Source organism: Varroa jacobsoni, unplaced genomic scaffold, assembly GCF_002532875.2.
Source record: "Varroa jacobsoni isolate VJ856 unplaced genomic scaffold, vjacob_1.0 scaffold_909, whole genome shotgun sequence".
In the NCBI taxonomy this organism is placed as follows: domain Eukaryota; kingdom Metazoa; phylum Arthropoda; class Arachnida; order Mesostigmata; family Varroidae; genus Varroa; species Varroa jacobsoni.
This window is the reverse complement of record NW_019213811.1, coordinates 58,864-75,482: the sequence shown is the minus strand read 5'-3', so window position 1 is coordinate 75,482 and position 16,619 is coordinate 58,864. Positions and strand designations below refer to the sequence as shown.

The window sequence follows — 16,619 nt, the reverse complement described above, 5'->3', positions numbered from 1 at the left end:
TATAGTATTTCTTATTACTCAAGAGAATTAGAAGGAAACTTTAAGTATAAAGATTTGTTAGGTTAGACAACAGCTATACAAGGCATTTGAAATTTGCGAACGTGAGCACTAACTTTGATAGCAACGAGCCCTACTAACGATAATTATTCTAATACGATATAGTAATTCTATAATTTGAGATAGCAGAGAAGAATTTGAACAGAGAGATAGTGAAGAATTGAACTGTATAAAGTGTGTGCTCGAAGAACGAAAATTTCATTAGAATAAAAAATCGATCTTCCGGTCACATCTGCTGCACTGATATCCATTACAGAGCAATGGCATTACGTTGTCCATAGGCTGGCCATCTAACTCTATGGACATTAATGCTATAAACGTGTGACAGATAATTCCCTAGGCACAGAGAGGAATGTAGAAAGAGTATGTTGTAGGGTGTACAGCTCTAACTGAACGCTTTTAGCACCGTTTTTCAGTAATAAATCAATAAAATATTTAGCACGTTTGAAACCCAAGCCTCCGGTTGTGCGTATTGTTTCAATGACAAAGCGCAATAACAAAGTCCAAAGAGAAACTTTATTTATACATGAAGGATTTACGACATGCCACATGCGGCATAATTTGTAGGAAATAGTCGTAGCACATTAGAAATGGGAACCGCTTCATTTCGTAAAGTTAATAAGTTCTTTATTCTGATATTAGTATATACATACTCAAATGTTATGTCATAAAACTTCAACGTTCCAAGTTCATGGGTTTGCCGCTATCATGAACCACACACTGCGCAGCAGGTCAACACTGGACACACCGGTCGACCTTTTCTTAGGCTAATTAATTTCGTTTGCAAGACAGGTATCGTGTAAGTTACGCCGTACATTAAAATTATTACGAGATGCGTTCTTAAGCAGAATTTGCTCTCTTTTTCAATGTTTCGCCCATAAAGGCATAGAAGCTGCTCAGACCTATAAATAGTATATACATATATGGTCAATTTGCGCTATCGGAAAAAAGAGCCCAAATATGATTCTGTTGGTTTCGACCCGTAAAATTCGATGTGGAAGCTGTTTTCTTAGTAATAGTCGGTTACTTAATAAAAACGAGGATAAAGTTATTGCGGAAGTAGAGAAAGATCGGCACCTTGGTTACCATGATATTTCTGGGTGTTACATATATTGACCTGCGAACCCCTACAGGAACTTAAGGCGAACTTACGCTATTGCGGCAAAACACAATCGGTTAAGTTGGGACATATTTTACCATATAAATATATCTGTTTCAGTTTTGCTATGAAAATGATCAATACCTTCTTAATAATCCAAATGACACACATTATATATATATATATATAATACGCTGTCAGACGAAAAATAGCACCATAAATCTACGCAGAAACCCAATCTAAAAGATAAACCTTTTACCTATTTCAAGTTAACTGACAGACACCGTTTTAAGAAATCTAGAAAATGAGCATATTAATGTACAAGACACATATAAAATGATGCAGACACAGCCATACGTTTTCTGCATCCATTCTACGCGGAACTGGGCATCGACTACGTTCCGAATAGTACAACAGAGCCACCTCGTAATTTGAATTCTCATCCCCCAACTGCTCACCCATCCATTTGACTGGCTGTACGCACGCCCACTGTGCACGATCCGTACTTTTGTCGCCAAACAATCACAACTATTTAACGCTATGACACCGTCTTTCGCTGCTGTGCATGTTTCCCTGGTACAACCTCATATCCTCATCGAAGAACAAACCGTATTTTTGAGACGATACTTCCGCTGGCTCATGTGTGCATCTTGGTGACGTGGCAGAGATCTGTCTATCTGTCTGTAAGATTTACACGCCGTGATGTGTACAGACAAAGCTCGGACGAATCATCATCAGGATTTCGTCATTGATTTAATGCTTAGATTTGTATTGACCGCGTATACACACAACGCGTGATGTGAACCCTCAACAAAATCATAAACAAGTCGGACAATTAATTTCTCAATTTTTATACGAAGCCACTTAAGCAAAAGCGGCTAGAAAAATAAAGAATATACCTGAACTTGAATTAAGTTCTACTAGTCATTTGCGCATATATAGTTACTCGTAGCAATTTAGTTTATTTGGTATACCACTCATGAATCCGAACACCATACGTTTGGCAGATAAGTGCAACAAATATCCTTATTGGCAACTATTTACTCGCGATCATATTAATTATAACTTCTAATTGTAACTATTGACTACTTACTTACTTAAAGTGCTCAGCGGAAAGGGCGGCACCCTTGAATAACTCGAATAAATTATGTACATTTTACATTATAGCGTTTCCTGTTATGACAACAAGCTGCTGCAGCGCATTAAATACTTACAGAATATTTATTATACAGTTGTAGATATATCAATATGTGTATTTATGTGATGATGTTTATAAATAATTATAATACTCACTAGGCTAACCGTAGCGCGCTGATTTCCATTGAAGCCATTCAAGAACGCCAACGATGGATCTCACCGACGGTAATAAAGAGAACTTATGGCGGTCGAATTCAAATAAGAACAGCCCGTTTTTTGCTTTCACGTCTTTATTCTGCAGAAAATGCGTCTATCTAGTAAATCAAAATGCTTATCCTTCTCTGCTAGTGCTCTTATATTCTGCGTCTACACAGGAAGTACAAAGCAGTAATACAACTGGAGAGGATCTGCCGATTATGACCGAACGTCCTCTTACTTAGCTGCGTCAACCATGAGTACTCGGTCTGATCGCGCAACGTCGCCTCTTCCCGGTAACTCCATGCTGATTTGATTCACACGTACCACAGTACGGAGTAATTACGTCAGGTACGTCTTGTTGGCCTCATCACCGCCGCGTCCATGGCTACCGCCACGATGGTCAACGTCATTGCGTCGATTTCGATGACTCGCATTGTCTTTGAATTCGAGAGTTGTTCTCCTTTTTTTCCTAGCGGATATTCTGTACGCTGCATTTTGCTCTATGTATGGTCTTAGCAGTGGTTTTCCGCGACAGAAGGTATTGGCCTGAAATAGGAAGGCAGAACGACGTCTATATGAAATTGTCATCGTAACGAATGATTTTGAGCTGATTACGCTTGTACAACCGACTCAATAAACGGTATGACACTCGCAACCGACTTTATGTACTAATAATGTATCAAAATAGTCAAAGGGTGCTTTATACTAGCTAATAACGAAAAAATTAACAGAATATTAGTATTATTATTCTGTATTCTATAGGATTCTACCTAGCTTTATTCAGTGTGTTTGTTTTCGTACAATTTCCTTTTGGCGAATTGTTTTATACGAATGCCCTGAAGCCGACAAGCGTTGCCTCTAAGTTCTTCATAAAAGCACACATATCAGCTAACGTTGAAAAGTATGATTATTACATTTACTATGCTTTTCTTTATTAAAAATCTGTTTATTTATCTGCGTTGAACCTGCATATCTTAGCTGAGCTTATGTTGTGTTCTTCCTTGTTTAAGATGACCAACGCAATCAATAGTGTTCCCAGGTTGATTTACTAAATTCGATGACCAATTTAAGCACATCCTTTTAGAACCTACGTTTCTGCGTTTTGGCACTTAAGCGATTATAGCACATGAAGAACAACTAAAATAGGGTATCGTACCCTATCGGATCGTTAGTGTTTGACCCACGTAATCAGTTACGGACAAGCGTTTGCGTTCATTCAGGAATGATTCCTTTAATCTGCTTGCTGCTATTTTTCAGGCTGTTTGTAAATGTTTGTCGTCGATGCAATATTTCAAAATAGTATTTCCAACCCGCGTCTGGTGTACAATGTCTACAAACCAGATATTCCCTAGATGCTGTATACGAGTCAGAAAATCATATGATTATATCAATGAATACTACAGATCACAAATACATATAAGATAAAATGAAATTACGTATGCATACAAGTTAGGGCCAGCAAAAGTTTTCGCTAGCAAACGGCCAGGCCAAATTTTCTGCAAGAGTAGTAGCACTATAAGACACAGTAACGCTGTAAATGACAGTCAAAATTATACAAAAAAAAAGGGGTCAGAAAGAGGCTTATTAACGGTATGGGACGTAGTATGCCAATTGTTGTCGTATGTATTTTTCGGAAACGTCTAGTAGAGGCTACAAATATCCTAACCGAGGGCAACACCCTAGCAACCATTTCGAGGGAGATTGAACAATGAAATGCTGTCAGATCACCGCTGTCGTTAATGAGACATCATACTTCAGTCAGTCACTACGCAAGAGTGGTTATACAATTAAAGAGGGTTATTGAAGTTGTTTGCAGTATTTGGCCAGTTGATTTGCCCCAGCAGAGAGTGTCAGACGAACGATGAAGCCCCGGCGCCGGCCAATGCCACTGAGATTGAAGTATAGCAACCTCAGCAAATCTTTTAATGTTTATTATGTGCATAATGGTTCCCAATAAGATACTACGCAGTGAATCAGAGAGGTCAGTGCATAATTGCTATCATTTGACTAATGAGCATGGAACAAAAAAAACAGTGGCACTCTTTTTCGTGACCAAAATCAAGTATCGTTATATTGATGACATAAATTTATATTTTCCCGAAATTTTTAGAAAACTTGATACTTTCAATTTATATCGATAGAAAAATCCAACGGACGACAATCGCGTCGATAAACGTTTGCCTTCAAACGTATTTTTTTTTATTCTGCAACCACCACTATACATTTTGCTATAAAAGAGACAAAAAAAAAAACGTTATTTCTAAATCTGTCAAAAACCACCTCAGTAAGTCAAACAGGTCTTACACTTCTTTGTATAATTATGGCATATTTTACCGTTCCGTCTTTTCGCTTCTTAAAGAAAGTTTTTGAAACTCCCTTTGAGAATTACACGAAATGGCCGGTAATGCGACTTTGCGGTAGGTCAATCACTATCATCAATATTTAATTTAAGAGTTTGCTTCATCTAGAAAGACCTTTAGCAATGTATTACTCAAATCCCGAAGAACTAAATAATAAACAAATCGTACCGTAAATTCAGAAATAACTTTTGCACTGGCGCTCAACTGCGTTTTATTCAAAACAAAATTAAATTTCTTCATAAATATGATGATTACTGATGCTTATTTGATTATTAAACCCGAAATAATTTCGAAGTGATAAGACGCAAAAAAAGAAAACAAAGATCTGTCGGAATATATATATGTAGCAGTAGACATTCTATTTTTATAATCTGCGAGTACCTTTCAGCTTCTACTGCCTGATCGCCCGTCTACTGAATATACCATCTGTTAACTAAATCGTCTGAAGTATCCGCTTGGACGCCGGCAGCTAGTGGCTGTTTTCATTTATTATTTTTTTTTTCAGGTGAATGGAGTCTACACCATGAATCAGTGAGTCACTCGATTTAAATTCTTTGTTAACGTAGCTTTCTGTGCGACACGTCGCGCAGGAGCTGAAGTGTCCATTGTAGTGTTTTAACACAAGGATTACACTTCGCCACAGAGTGGCAAATGAAAAGAATACGTAGAAGCTTTTTTTGAAATGTCTAGCAGTTGGCGCCATAGTAGACCGAGTTGTCAAACTTCGTTCCTCGTTAATCTAGAACTTCCGGCGATGAACATCGGGACTTTTCGACGAAACAACAATTTTGGAGGGACGCCGACTGCAAACGTTTATAGGTTGTGTGTCTTTGACCGTCGAAAGGGTCAATCGAGTTTGTGTCGGTAGTCTGACACTTCGTTGCTAAGAGATAATGCCCATGATGACATCTTTACTGTCTTTACCTTGACCAATTCAGTTGTCGACTCTTGAATCAGCCCGGATCAGACTGAATCACACATAGTCAAATAGACTAAAAGACGTCTTTTGAGTTATGCATGCAAAACGATACTAATAAGTAGTTTTTTGAACCATTGCCATTCATGTTATCGATAATAATGATGTATATAAATAGTATCGTATACTACTATTCTATTTTTATAAAAATCGAACATTTCCACAGCTATCAAAAGAGTAGAGATTGGTTTTCATTCTATTGATAGCAGGACATGTCAGAATAGTCATTTCAACGCAAACACAGCGTTCTGAATGCATTAAATCCTGTACGAAGTGAACGGTGTCGTCGCTGAGATGAACAAAAGAGGCAACTGGCGGGTCGTCCTTTTACGTAAACGGGTACGTATCGAAATTTATAGAATTGTGGATAATGCCTGCGATGACCTACAATGGACAACCGACAGCCGTATAATAATATAATTAAGTGTTTCCCCGAAGCTATTATTGTTTTAGTTAAAAAAAAAAAAAGGCTTCATTATATAGATTATTGAAGAAGAATTACGGAACGGAGTATAATTATAATGATGAGATCTATATTTATGTGTTGGAAAATGGCAACATTTTTGAAACGGTTGGTGGTTAAGATCAGTTGTTAAAACGCGCTAATTCGGTGATAATTAGAATATAACGTGATAAATACAAATGGGTGTATTATTTGCGTCTTATATTTATGCAGCATACGGTGCTACCAAAACGCCTGTAACCCTAAAGCCGGGGTACGTATTCCACGGATATGGCTAAGTCAAGATCCTGTGGATTCTCTAGCAAAATTTAACCAGTCGTACGGGATTTCAAAAAAAATCTGGGTGTTTGTACAACTTGGACCGGCAGTATAGAAATATATTACGTGTAAGATGTCTATAGAAAAAATCAATGCGTATTAACACTATGTTGTTAAGTCGATATAACGAGTTTCTGCGAACTTCAGTGCGTAAGTAAAATACCATTTCGCTGCCAAATCTATATAATAATATGCGCAGGGTATTCCTACAAAATGATCCTATTCGCCTTATCTATTGAAGCTCTTTAGCCTTACCGATCCATGGCGAAATTAGTTTCCCATCTAGTAAGATAAAAACAGGTTTACTATTATTGTTGCTTCCTTCTTGTCCCTTGCCGCTAGGTTCTTCTGTTTCTTTGAAGGGCTAACCAGCGGTAGCGTAGTCGGCCAAACAGCTCTAACAACGAAACGTGATGTTTATTGATTTCACGTCAGAGAGTCGGCTTGCCGCACGGGCCACCTTCGTTTCTCGTCATTTCTCGTGCGCGTCGTGCATGAGTATGTGTGTGAGCTTGTTAAAATGAAATATTGCTTATTGGCCACTCCGCAGGCCAGTCTTCTATCTGAACGTCCGCCTAGCTCAATTAGACCGCAGAAAAAAACTACACCACGAAGTAAGTGTAAGAAAAAATTATGTTTCTTTATTTGGCGGTGGCAAAAACGGTGACGGTGATGGCATCGGGGGCCAGCGAAAACAACGTATTTGCCCAATGCCGGCTGACGGCCGCGCAACGGAAAAGGCATAGAAAAAGCCCACCAACTGGGATAAGGATAACAAAAGACGAGCGAATGGTTATGACCACGAAACGAAAAGTCTTAGAAATAAGAGACCAGTAACGAAAAGAGTCAATGAAAAGCATCAAATGGCCAGATACATATATACGTACGCACTACTCTTATGAGCAATAAACAAGAAGATCATTCGGGTATGAATTTAGTTGGCGGGGAGCGATGATAAGTACGAAGAGATCGCCATTGAACGCAGACAGAGTGAGAAACGGGACGAACCAAAGCCAGGAAAAATGAACATTGAATTACTGTTTGGCGGCTCTGATTTTATCCAAATAAGATGCATCTGGTAGATATAGTAAATTTGAGATCGAACTAAGTTCTCGTTCGTTTCATCGGCCTTTTCTTACTCTCTTTCTTTGTGTATTTCGTCTTTGATTGGATTGGGAAGCTGGATTGATAGTCACAGTATCGTCCACTGTGTGCGTTGAGCTCAGCTCGTTTGATAGTGGGCTTTCATCGGCGCCGCCATACACTAGCAGGCAATCGTGGTGAAAGGTCGAGATGTAGTTGTTCGCTCACCTACTAACTTGAATAACTACATAACTTGAATAATGGCCGTTTTCATTGCTAGGCCCAACGCCAGTTCCTTTTTTGTTGCTCGTGTAAATTTGCTAATCCGCGCCGAGTTTCGCTATCGTAAAGAGTACGAATAAGTAGTTATTGTCAAAGTCCCGAAGCGAATCGATGCTGCGAGAGACGCTATAAAGCAACAATACCCCTAAAAGCATATCGTCGTAAGTAGAGCAACAATCGAGATCTCCATAATATGAGACGTATCTATATAACCGGCTCATGTCAATCCTTCAGACGACTAGCTGGCAGGCCAGTCAATGCAGAAAGTTTAAGCCTATTGTAGGACAGTTTTCCTATGCAAAAATAAGCAGCCAATTTGGTCAACTAATAAAAATATATACGAGCTCGTATCGGCTTTTCTTAAGCAGCTTTGTTCTATAACAATCAAAGGTCTAGAAAAAAAATGCAAATATAATTGAAAGAAAAAACCTTTTTTTTTTTAGTTGCGTGAACGCTAAGGTACAATACAGGCCATTAATGAAATAAAAGAAGCATTGCATTTATGCTGTTTATAAAAAGTTTATAGATTTTTGTCGTGATACCGTAATTGGGTCCGTTTAACCACATTTCTCAGTACGGCTAGCGAACACTTCTGTATATACATTACAGAGGACTGTGCTGTCATAGATCGGCCATTGTTCTTAGTTATTGACGATTGTTCCATCTGGCGGTTTACACGTTCCTGACGAGATTCAGAATCGCTATTGGATTAACGAAGGGTACAATTAAACCTAGTTTCATTACAAGAAACATCATCTGTTCAATCTTTATTCAGTCACTCTTAATATACCAGTCTTTCAGTCTTCTACACGTCGATTCTACACTCACTTTTCCTGATTCAGCAAATGATTCAACAAAATTCAGGACACCAAACTTAATGCATCTGACTTTTGGTCAAAATCACCTCGTTTCATACACGACTACGTATCCCCTATATGGTCAGCGGTGGGTGTCAGGAACCACATTCGTCACTAGTTCATATTTATGAAGCATCTATGAAAATGTCTACGGTCGGTAATAATTGAGTGGCAAATAAGAAAAATAGGAACCCTATAGTTTGCCCTAGACACACAAGGTATTTGAAACTATTTTCTGATTCGCAAGCCATTTCTGCTTTAGATGCTCTGCATTAGCTATAAATAAACTGCCCTAACTAAAATAAAACAGTGTTTGCCTCAATAAAATATGGAACGAAGCACGTTTTGACACCCCAGTTCTGCAAGAACCAATATATAAATTGATTTCTGTTCGTGCAGCCTTCTCAATTCTTCCGCATTAAAGAGTTTAATGTTTTTCGGTATATTGCTTGCAGTAGGCATCAATGCAAATTCACACTGTGACAACAGAATCGTAGAATTATATGTAGACGCCCCCTTTTCGTCCTACCTTCCGCTAAGTGCCCCTTGTACACAGATTAAGATTGCCTTCGTCAAACGCGGCCTAATATTGCTATAGCTGTCACTGTAAAAGAGCCAACAACGCAAATTGCTCAGCTTAAAAACATGCGTACCTTTAACAATTGCCAAATCTAACCGTTTTGATCGTTGTTTTTTTTCCAAAAATTCATTGGCACCACGCACCGCTCAGACAAAACAATGCTGTTAACGTATACTTTACATTGCATATAATTACGATTATGGGTAGGAATTTATCATGGCTAATTATCCATACGAACGTTATGCATAACTGCAATAGTTTTCATAGTATGCAAGGTCATACAGGCTTCCGTGCCGTCAAGTTCGTTTCGGATACTGGCATTTGACTTTGAAAGGCACATTAGAAATGTTCCTTCTTAGTGTTTCTCTAATAGCACGCAGCATGTGGATGTCCAGCCATTTGAAACACGGCTCCACATTGCACAGCAGAACTGCACGTAACCCTATGATAAACAGAACATTTTGGACCTACCTAACTTGGCAGTAAATTACTGAAAGGCATGATTTTTTCAAATAAAAACCATGGCCTTTTCGCGTTGTTGAACGATCGATTTCTTTGCACGATATCATTAATGCCATACGTAGCCTCATCCCAGGCCCACATAGCCCTACAAGGTGAAGTTAAATGAATCAACAACATAAATGACTCCGATTAATCTTTTCTCGTAGATGGTTTATTATAAAGGCCCATTTAGATTATATAATAGAAGAGTTTTCGGGGTAGTTTTTAACGATAGCGTCAAATAGCTTTTGGCCTATACGGATTCATCATCCATTATATAGGCATCATTTCAGATATGATTAGTTCACAGTCTAGCATTTGGCTAACTTTCGTTAGGAGATAGAAGCAAACGCTTTTAATCACTCGTGTACTCAGGCTATCCCACCCTGCCTGTCCGTTTTCTCAGATTCAGTTAATTTTTTTCTGAAATTTTCCAGTATAATTTGCTATCGCTTGTTTTATCGTGTTTGTCCCTGTTGTCACTTACCACTGTTCGTGCACGACGACGAGTTGAGGAAAACGAATGGGCCGCGGTGCTGAGAATGCCAAGGTAGTGGGGGAAAAAGGTCCAAGGTTAGGACCTTAGGAGCAGGAGAAGTCCATCGAAGTATGGTGGATCACGTCGACATAGTCGTAGAGCTGGAAATTACTCCACAGTGTAAGTTCCCGATGCAAAAGAGGACAGCACTTGTCCCGTCGTTGTCACTGGCCGTCCGACACAGGTTCGTTGCCGCTCGCTCCTCTTTGAAGACGACGTTTGTTAATAGCAGTGGGCGCAGCAAGAAAGCCGGCAAGATTAGTTCTAAAGCGATAGCTTTGAACTCAAAGCTATTTCATTCCCTGATTGTGTCCACGTGGTCATATGTGTGTGAGAAACTGGAAATCTGTCTGTCAATTCGAGTATTTCAGGAATCACTCGACGGAAGGCAACGGAACACGCAAAGAGTGAAATGGTAGGACTCGGCATAGTTAGGGGAGGTAGAAAAGATACTACACCATTGGTTGTAGTGTCGACAGATTCGATCAGTGTTGCCTGTATACAAAAACGGCCTCGTCTACAATTGTAGATATATTAATTTCGTTGCAAAAGAGCTATACTATAGTGTTTGAGTGGGGTAGTAGTTACAGTTGCCGTATAGTGTGGCGTATCGTCACGTTCATGTAGGATCAGTTTCACGTACTACTCATGAGAACCGAATGGATGCGTATGAAAACACTAACACGCTATCAACCAGAATAAAGAGATGTCCTATCAATCCAACATTGCGATTAGACGAAAAATAATCGATATTTAAAAGAACGAACTAATTTGAATTATTAGATTAAATGTTGATTATTATTATTATTATTTTGGCCTATCGTGGCCGATTTTTTAATGATAATACAGAATAGCAAGAAACTAGTTGAGCCATATGAGCTTGCCATTTTTTCTTTATTACATCTACTAATCAGTCGTTACGTAGCAGCTATTCAGTAATCCTATTAATAGTTAGAGGAGAATTGCAGCGCGGGCTGTACAGGCCGAGACTATAATTCAAAGGGCAAAATTATTCTTTGTGCCCATAGTGAAACTTCATAGGATGATGCCCATACCTCTGACAACTTACCGTAATCCCTATCAAGCGTATTCAATCGGTCTGATAAGAGATCAGCAATCACTTGTACACTGCCATTACTACTCTACTATCAACCACTGGACCGTTCGACTTATATTCGTTTTCCACGATAAATTGGCCAACAGCGTACCAACACTGCAATCGTCATAATCAATATGGTGGAATTTAATAAGCAACACACTTCGAAACAGTGTAATAGGTCCGCTCGGCGCGTGCTTCTTTTTCGGTCGTCCTCCTATCGTCGGCTGGGCGAGCTCCTTAGGGTTTTGCTTCAACCGACCTTCGTCCCTCTGTGCCATCCTTATTTCACACTCTATCTTACCCTCTTTTTTCCGAATCGTCATTATTACTGCGACTACTAATATTAAAACGCTCGAGCGGAAATTCCCCCAATGGCCCCAATTCTGGATAATGCCAGCGCTGCCAGCAGTCTCCATGGGACACGAGAGGCATGAACCGAAACAGGGAGAGGAGTGTATCGAAAATGCGAATACCGGCGGAGGCCGCTGAAGCTATATTGCAACCGGTACATTGAAAAAGAAGCGGAGAAGTGTTCCGCTAAGAACCGGATAGAAACACGGAAAAGAGTGAATGCAAAGTCGTTTCTAAAATATTTTCGCCGCCGCCGCAGCTGCTGTCGCTGGCGTGCTCTGTCCGAGCAAACGATGGACGGACGAAACGACGAAAACGCACGAATTCTGAGCGTTCGGTTGGCTTCTCCGCCGTCGCCGTCGTTGCTGGCAGTCGTACGCTCGTCGCGTTTTGGTCGACGTCGTTAGTGCTGCCAACAAGTCCCAAAAGAACAACCGTTTTGCTTCTCCCTGAATCATTTATAATCGAAGCTGTCGAAAGCAGTGCCGAAAGGGGCCGCGGCGGCGGCGGCGGCGGCGGCAGCGGCAGCCGAAAGCGAAACTGTGCCTTTACAGATCGAGCGTATCGCCCGCTCTGTTCATTCGCTAATGACACTTTAATAATATTTGGAAAGTCTGTAGGGTGCAAACGACCTAGCGTCGAAGCGCAGGGAGAAACAAAGACCGAACTAACGGAACAGGTCACGGAAAAGAACGGGAACGGAGCCATTCGTTGTAACCGTAATGAAAGCGCAGGAGAGTATTAAATATAGTACTTCATCGCTGTTGCTTTGGGTTTCTTTACTGAGATAAAATTTGCCGAGCACCTATTTTACTCATGGTGGTGCGACTCAGTTTTCTAGCTAGGAGAATACGTGCCGCCAGATAACTTCATTGCCGTTCCTGTTAATGGTCATTTGTGCGCCAACATGCTTGGTCACCTGCTAATTCTGCACATAGATTATAGAGTCGTCGATTACCACCTGCTAGTATGGAACAGCAGTGATATTTATACAATATCTATAGTGATCACGTAAATACTAATTGATCGAATAGACAAGTTACTCCTTTTCAGCTAGCTAATAGCGTTATCTAAGCCATAAATATAAATGCTTTGTAGCTCTTGATTCATAATGGAAAAGTTTGTTAAAGGCATTCCGTGTCGTGCAATAGGTCAGGATTAGACTTGTTATGGAGCTACAAACTATTTTTAAGGCAGAGGGGCTTATTTAATTAAGGTTGCACGAATAGTGACAAATGCTCAGTTTGCTTTTCGCTGCGGTTCCTTCGTGCGCTGTACACCGGCAAGCCGTTTCTTAAAGGGATGACCCAGACAGCGTCCCGTGTCCGCTTTGACAGCGTTAAGACGCTGAGCTTCGGTGTTGGCTTATGTTTGCTTCGCTTGATGTCGACCAGAATATCTTTTCTTTTAGAAATGTCAACATAGTAATCTTCCATTACGTATTTTAGCTACTTACGTTAAGATGAGCTGCCATATACCGATTAAATATGTTCTAATATTTACACTTTGACCATAGCGGTTGATTTCTGGTTAATTAAAACATCAAATCTAGTTAGCTACGCTGTACTTTTGAGGAGCGTGTTTTCGAACGGAACCATTTGTCCCTACTTACGCACGACGACGTTTCACTGGTCTACGTTAAGTGTGAAAGATCGAACATTTTCGAAGCACCAATGGTGCATCGTAGCTTGAATGGACCCCGCGTTCGAATTACCGCGAAGACGTACAGCCTTCCTAAGGATACAATACGCAATGCGCGTGTACGCTATTAAGAATGTAAGCTAGCAGATACGATCCAATTAAATAGTAGTAATGTTTCCAATAGCAAATGACGCATCTTTTATTTTCCTACACAATAATACCACTCGAACAAAAAACGATTTTTTACAATTGCTGTTCGATTGCGGCAGGGAGACGAAAAAATGTAATCTATTCTTAAAATCTAAACTAGTTTTTGTCCAAAATTACTCCGAAATATTTATTTCAGTCTAATTTTTAACCAGTTATGGGTAGGCGAATCTTGATCATTGAACAAATGAATGACTGCATGTTTATCTGCTCTGCTGTAAATACGCCTACTGTCAAATGTACGTTTCTAAGAAATCTTAATTCTGGCTAACATCATAGATCAGCTGGCATCTTCGTGGTGTATCCGGGTTTTTTTTTTTACCTAACAGTCATAACAATCAATTTCAAATGCGTAGTGGTCGCCCGAATAGGTAGAAGGGGAACACGTACTTCGAGCACATACTAGGATCCAGTCCTATCGTCACTATATACCTACATTTAGGCAACGCGAGGACCAGCTCATTGTTCACTAAAAAGTCCAAATGACCGCTAGACGATATTCCAGTCATCTCAGTCTTGATTAGAGGGTAAGTTACTTGCCAGGGAGCAAGAAATAACAATAACACTACAAATTGTAATAGCACGGAAACAAAAAAAAAAACGAAACGTCCATGTGCATCGGTCACTTCCCAATAACAGCCGATTGGACGATGCAATATACACACGACAAGATCGGCTATGACGCAACCATTGAGGTTTCCTCATTTTCCCCACAATAAGCGTAAATAACATCGGTTTTAGACTCCGTGGGCACAAATTTTAACAGTCGTTTCTACTTACTTTGTTCACGTAGTAATGGCAGAAGTTAATATGAAATATATAACAAACTAGAAAAAGAGAGTTCACGATAGGGCATCTCGTACGTATAAACGTTCTCAGAATACACTCGACGCAACGAGATGGTGGCAAGGAAAAGGAGAGACGACCAATTGCGAATACTTCCAATTTCGCCATCTTCTACCGTTTTCGTCCTAGGCCCTGAGCTTGTTTTCTCAGGCATCACCGTCAGCGTCAGTGTTCGCTGTTGATCACTAAGCTGCGTAACACCGCAGCCGATTAGCTCGATCATCCTCGATAGATAAATGCGTTAGCGTGCCTTTCGTCACAGTGAAAAGATGCTTGTATGGATCGCTGCGAAGGACTACGAAGAAAAGACGGCGAGGTACGCAAGGGGTACGTGAGTACGGAAAACTGCAGAAAACTTATGTCACAAATTGAATCGAGAGTTCCTCATTTGCACCCACGTTCTGTCCGGCGAAAGTTTATTAGCAGCAAGAATACGACACGAGCGAGTAACGGTACCGCCGGAGGCGGCTTACTGTCAGGACGTAGCTTAAGGGTGAAAGGGCAATAAGCTTTGGGGAGTTGCAGTCCACAGGCACCGTGTCTCTATTTCTAATACTCTGATGCTCTTCTCTTTTTCAGACTACCGGTGGTGGTTTAGCATCAACGCGAGTAATAACCGGAGGAAAGCTTTTATTCCAAATCAGCTCAGCTTAGTGTACCGTAAGCTTGCTTTGAGAGGAAATAATTCAAGATGGTGACTGCTTATTTACGCAAGCAAGGCTGAAGAGAACGAAGCACAAAAGAGGAAAAAAAAAAAAAAGAAATAATTGTATTTGTTGTAATAGTAGATGGGGGGCGTGATCATCGAGGGGCTGCATACTAGTCTGCCAAAAATCCAATCTAAACGAGACGGGACGATCGCGAAAGGAATACTTGCCGATTGCCGTATATCAGCGTCTCATAGAGAGCTCCCGGTTTTGATGTTGTTAGCCAACAACGAAGATTTTTGTCATTTATTAAAATCTAATGTTAATTCTTGCAAAGTTAAACAAACTGCATAGACTACGTAAATGAAAGGGTAGTCTATAGTCTTGAGATAGTCGATGAGCACACAGGAAAATGAGGATGCACACTTACAATGGTAGAACGAAACTAACAAAACGAATGTAATAGCTTCAGACGACACTGATTAGAAAAATATGTATTCATGCTATATAACTATAATGTATATTACTTCATATATTATCTCTACTTTATTTGGGTTTTTTTCCATTACTTAATATGTATGATTAAAAATACCCTTCCCTTGGTGCAACCATTATAATATAAATTTTAACTGAAAGGTAATCAGAATTAAGCTAATGACGTACATAGGCTAATACAGAAAATACGCACAATCGTATTACAACAGACAGCCCATACCGTAATGACGGTGGCGGTAAAATACCGAGCAACAAAAGGTCAAAGATTTCAACCTCGGCAATACTTTTAATTGATAAGATCCTTTTTTATGGATAATTTATTTTCTCGGATCGTTGTGACAAGAAACATAGCACGACCCAAGATCCTTTTCTCAAAACACCCCATAAAAACGCATGCGAGTATATTCTGCTTGTTTGGATATTCAACCCTAAACATACAAGGTTAGGTTATTTAAAAAACTGCAATTTCGACAAGGCTCAAGTAAGCTTGATGCTTCAGCTTTTACTTCCGGAGGTACGTAGCCTAACTAAAAAGTATGGCCATTTTCCGATAATGACTTAAACTTTATCGAAATAGTGAATTATAGCCGTGCAAGGACCCACCCTAGAAATTTAAACTAAATCTGCAATTCAGCTATTTGGCTATATACGCAAAAAAATTTCTAATACTTTCGGGTCTGTGTTTGCTCACCGTACAACTATGACCTCGCCTCGCAACTTTATCCTAACCCGTGACAACTGGAATGTTTTTTTTTAGATATATATATACGTTAAATTCAACTTCAGTGTGCTCTACATCTTAGCCCTGTCTGCATACGCGCGCTTTCCGAACGTCACATTTTCTACTAATGCTTTATTTTCTATTCCCATTCCACAAGCTGAAC

At 39.9% G+C, this 16,619-nt stretch overlaps 1 long non-coding RNA gene across 13 annotated transcripts in view; it reads right to left on the bottom strand.

Moving 5' to 3' along the window:
* LOC111264878 (uncharacterized) overlaps positions 1–13,513 on the bottom strand; it is a 19,290-nt gene extending 5,777 nt beyond the window's left edge. For 2 of the 13 annotated variants that reach the window (XR_002683125.2, XR_002683128.2), the window contains exons 1-3: positions 13,356–13,510; positions 10,399–10,653; positions 2,450–3,037 (exon numbers count right to left, since the gene is read on the bottom strand). This is a non-coding gene — a long non-coding RNA (uncharacterized LOC111264878). Of the gene's footprint in view, positions 1–2,449; positions 3,038–10,398; positions 10,654–13,355 lie in introns of all 13 variants that reach the window. The other 11 variants (XR_015312851.1, XR_015312853.1, XR_015312854.1 and 8 more) reach the window with 8 other exon arrangements.
* Between the last annotated feature and the right edge of the window lie 3,106 nt (positions 13,514–16,619).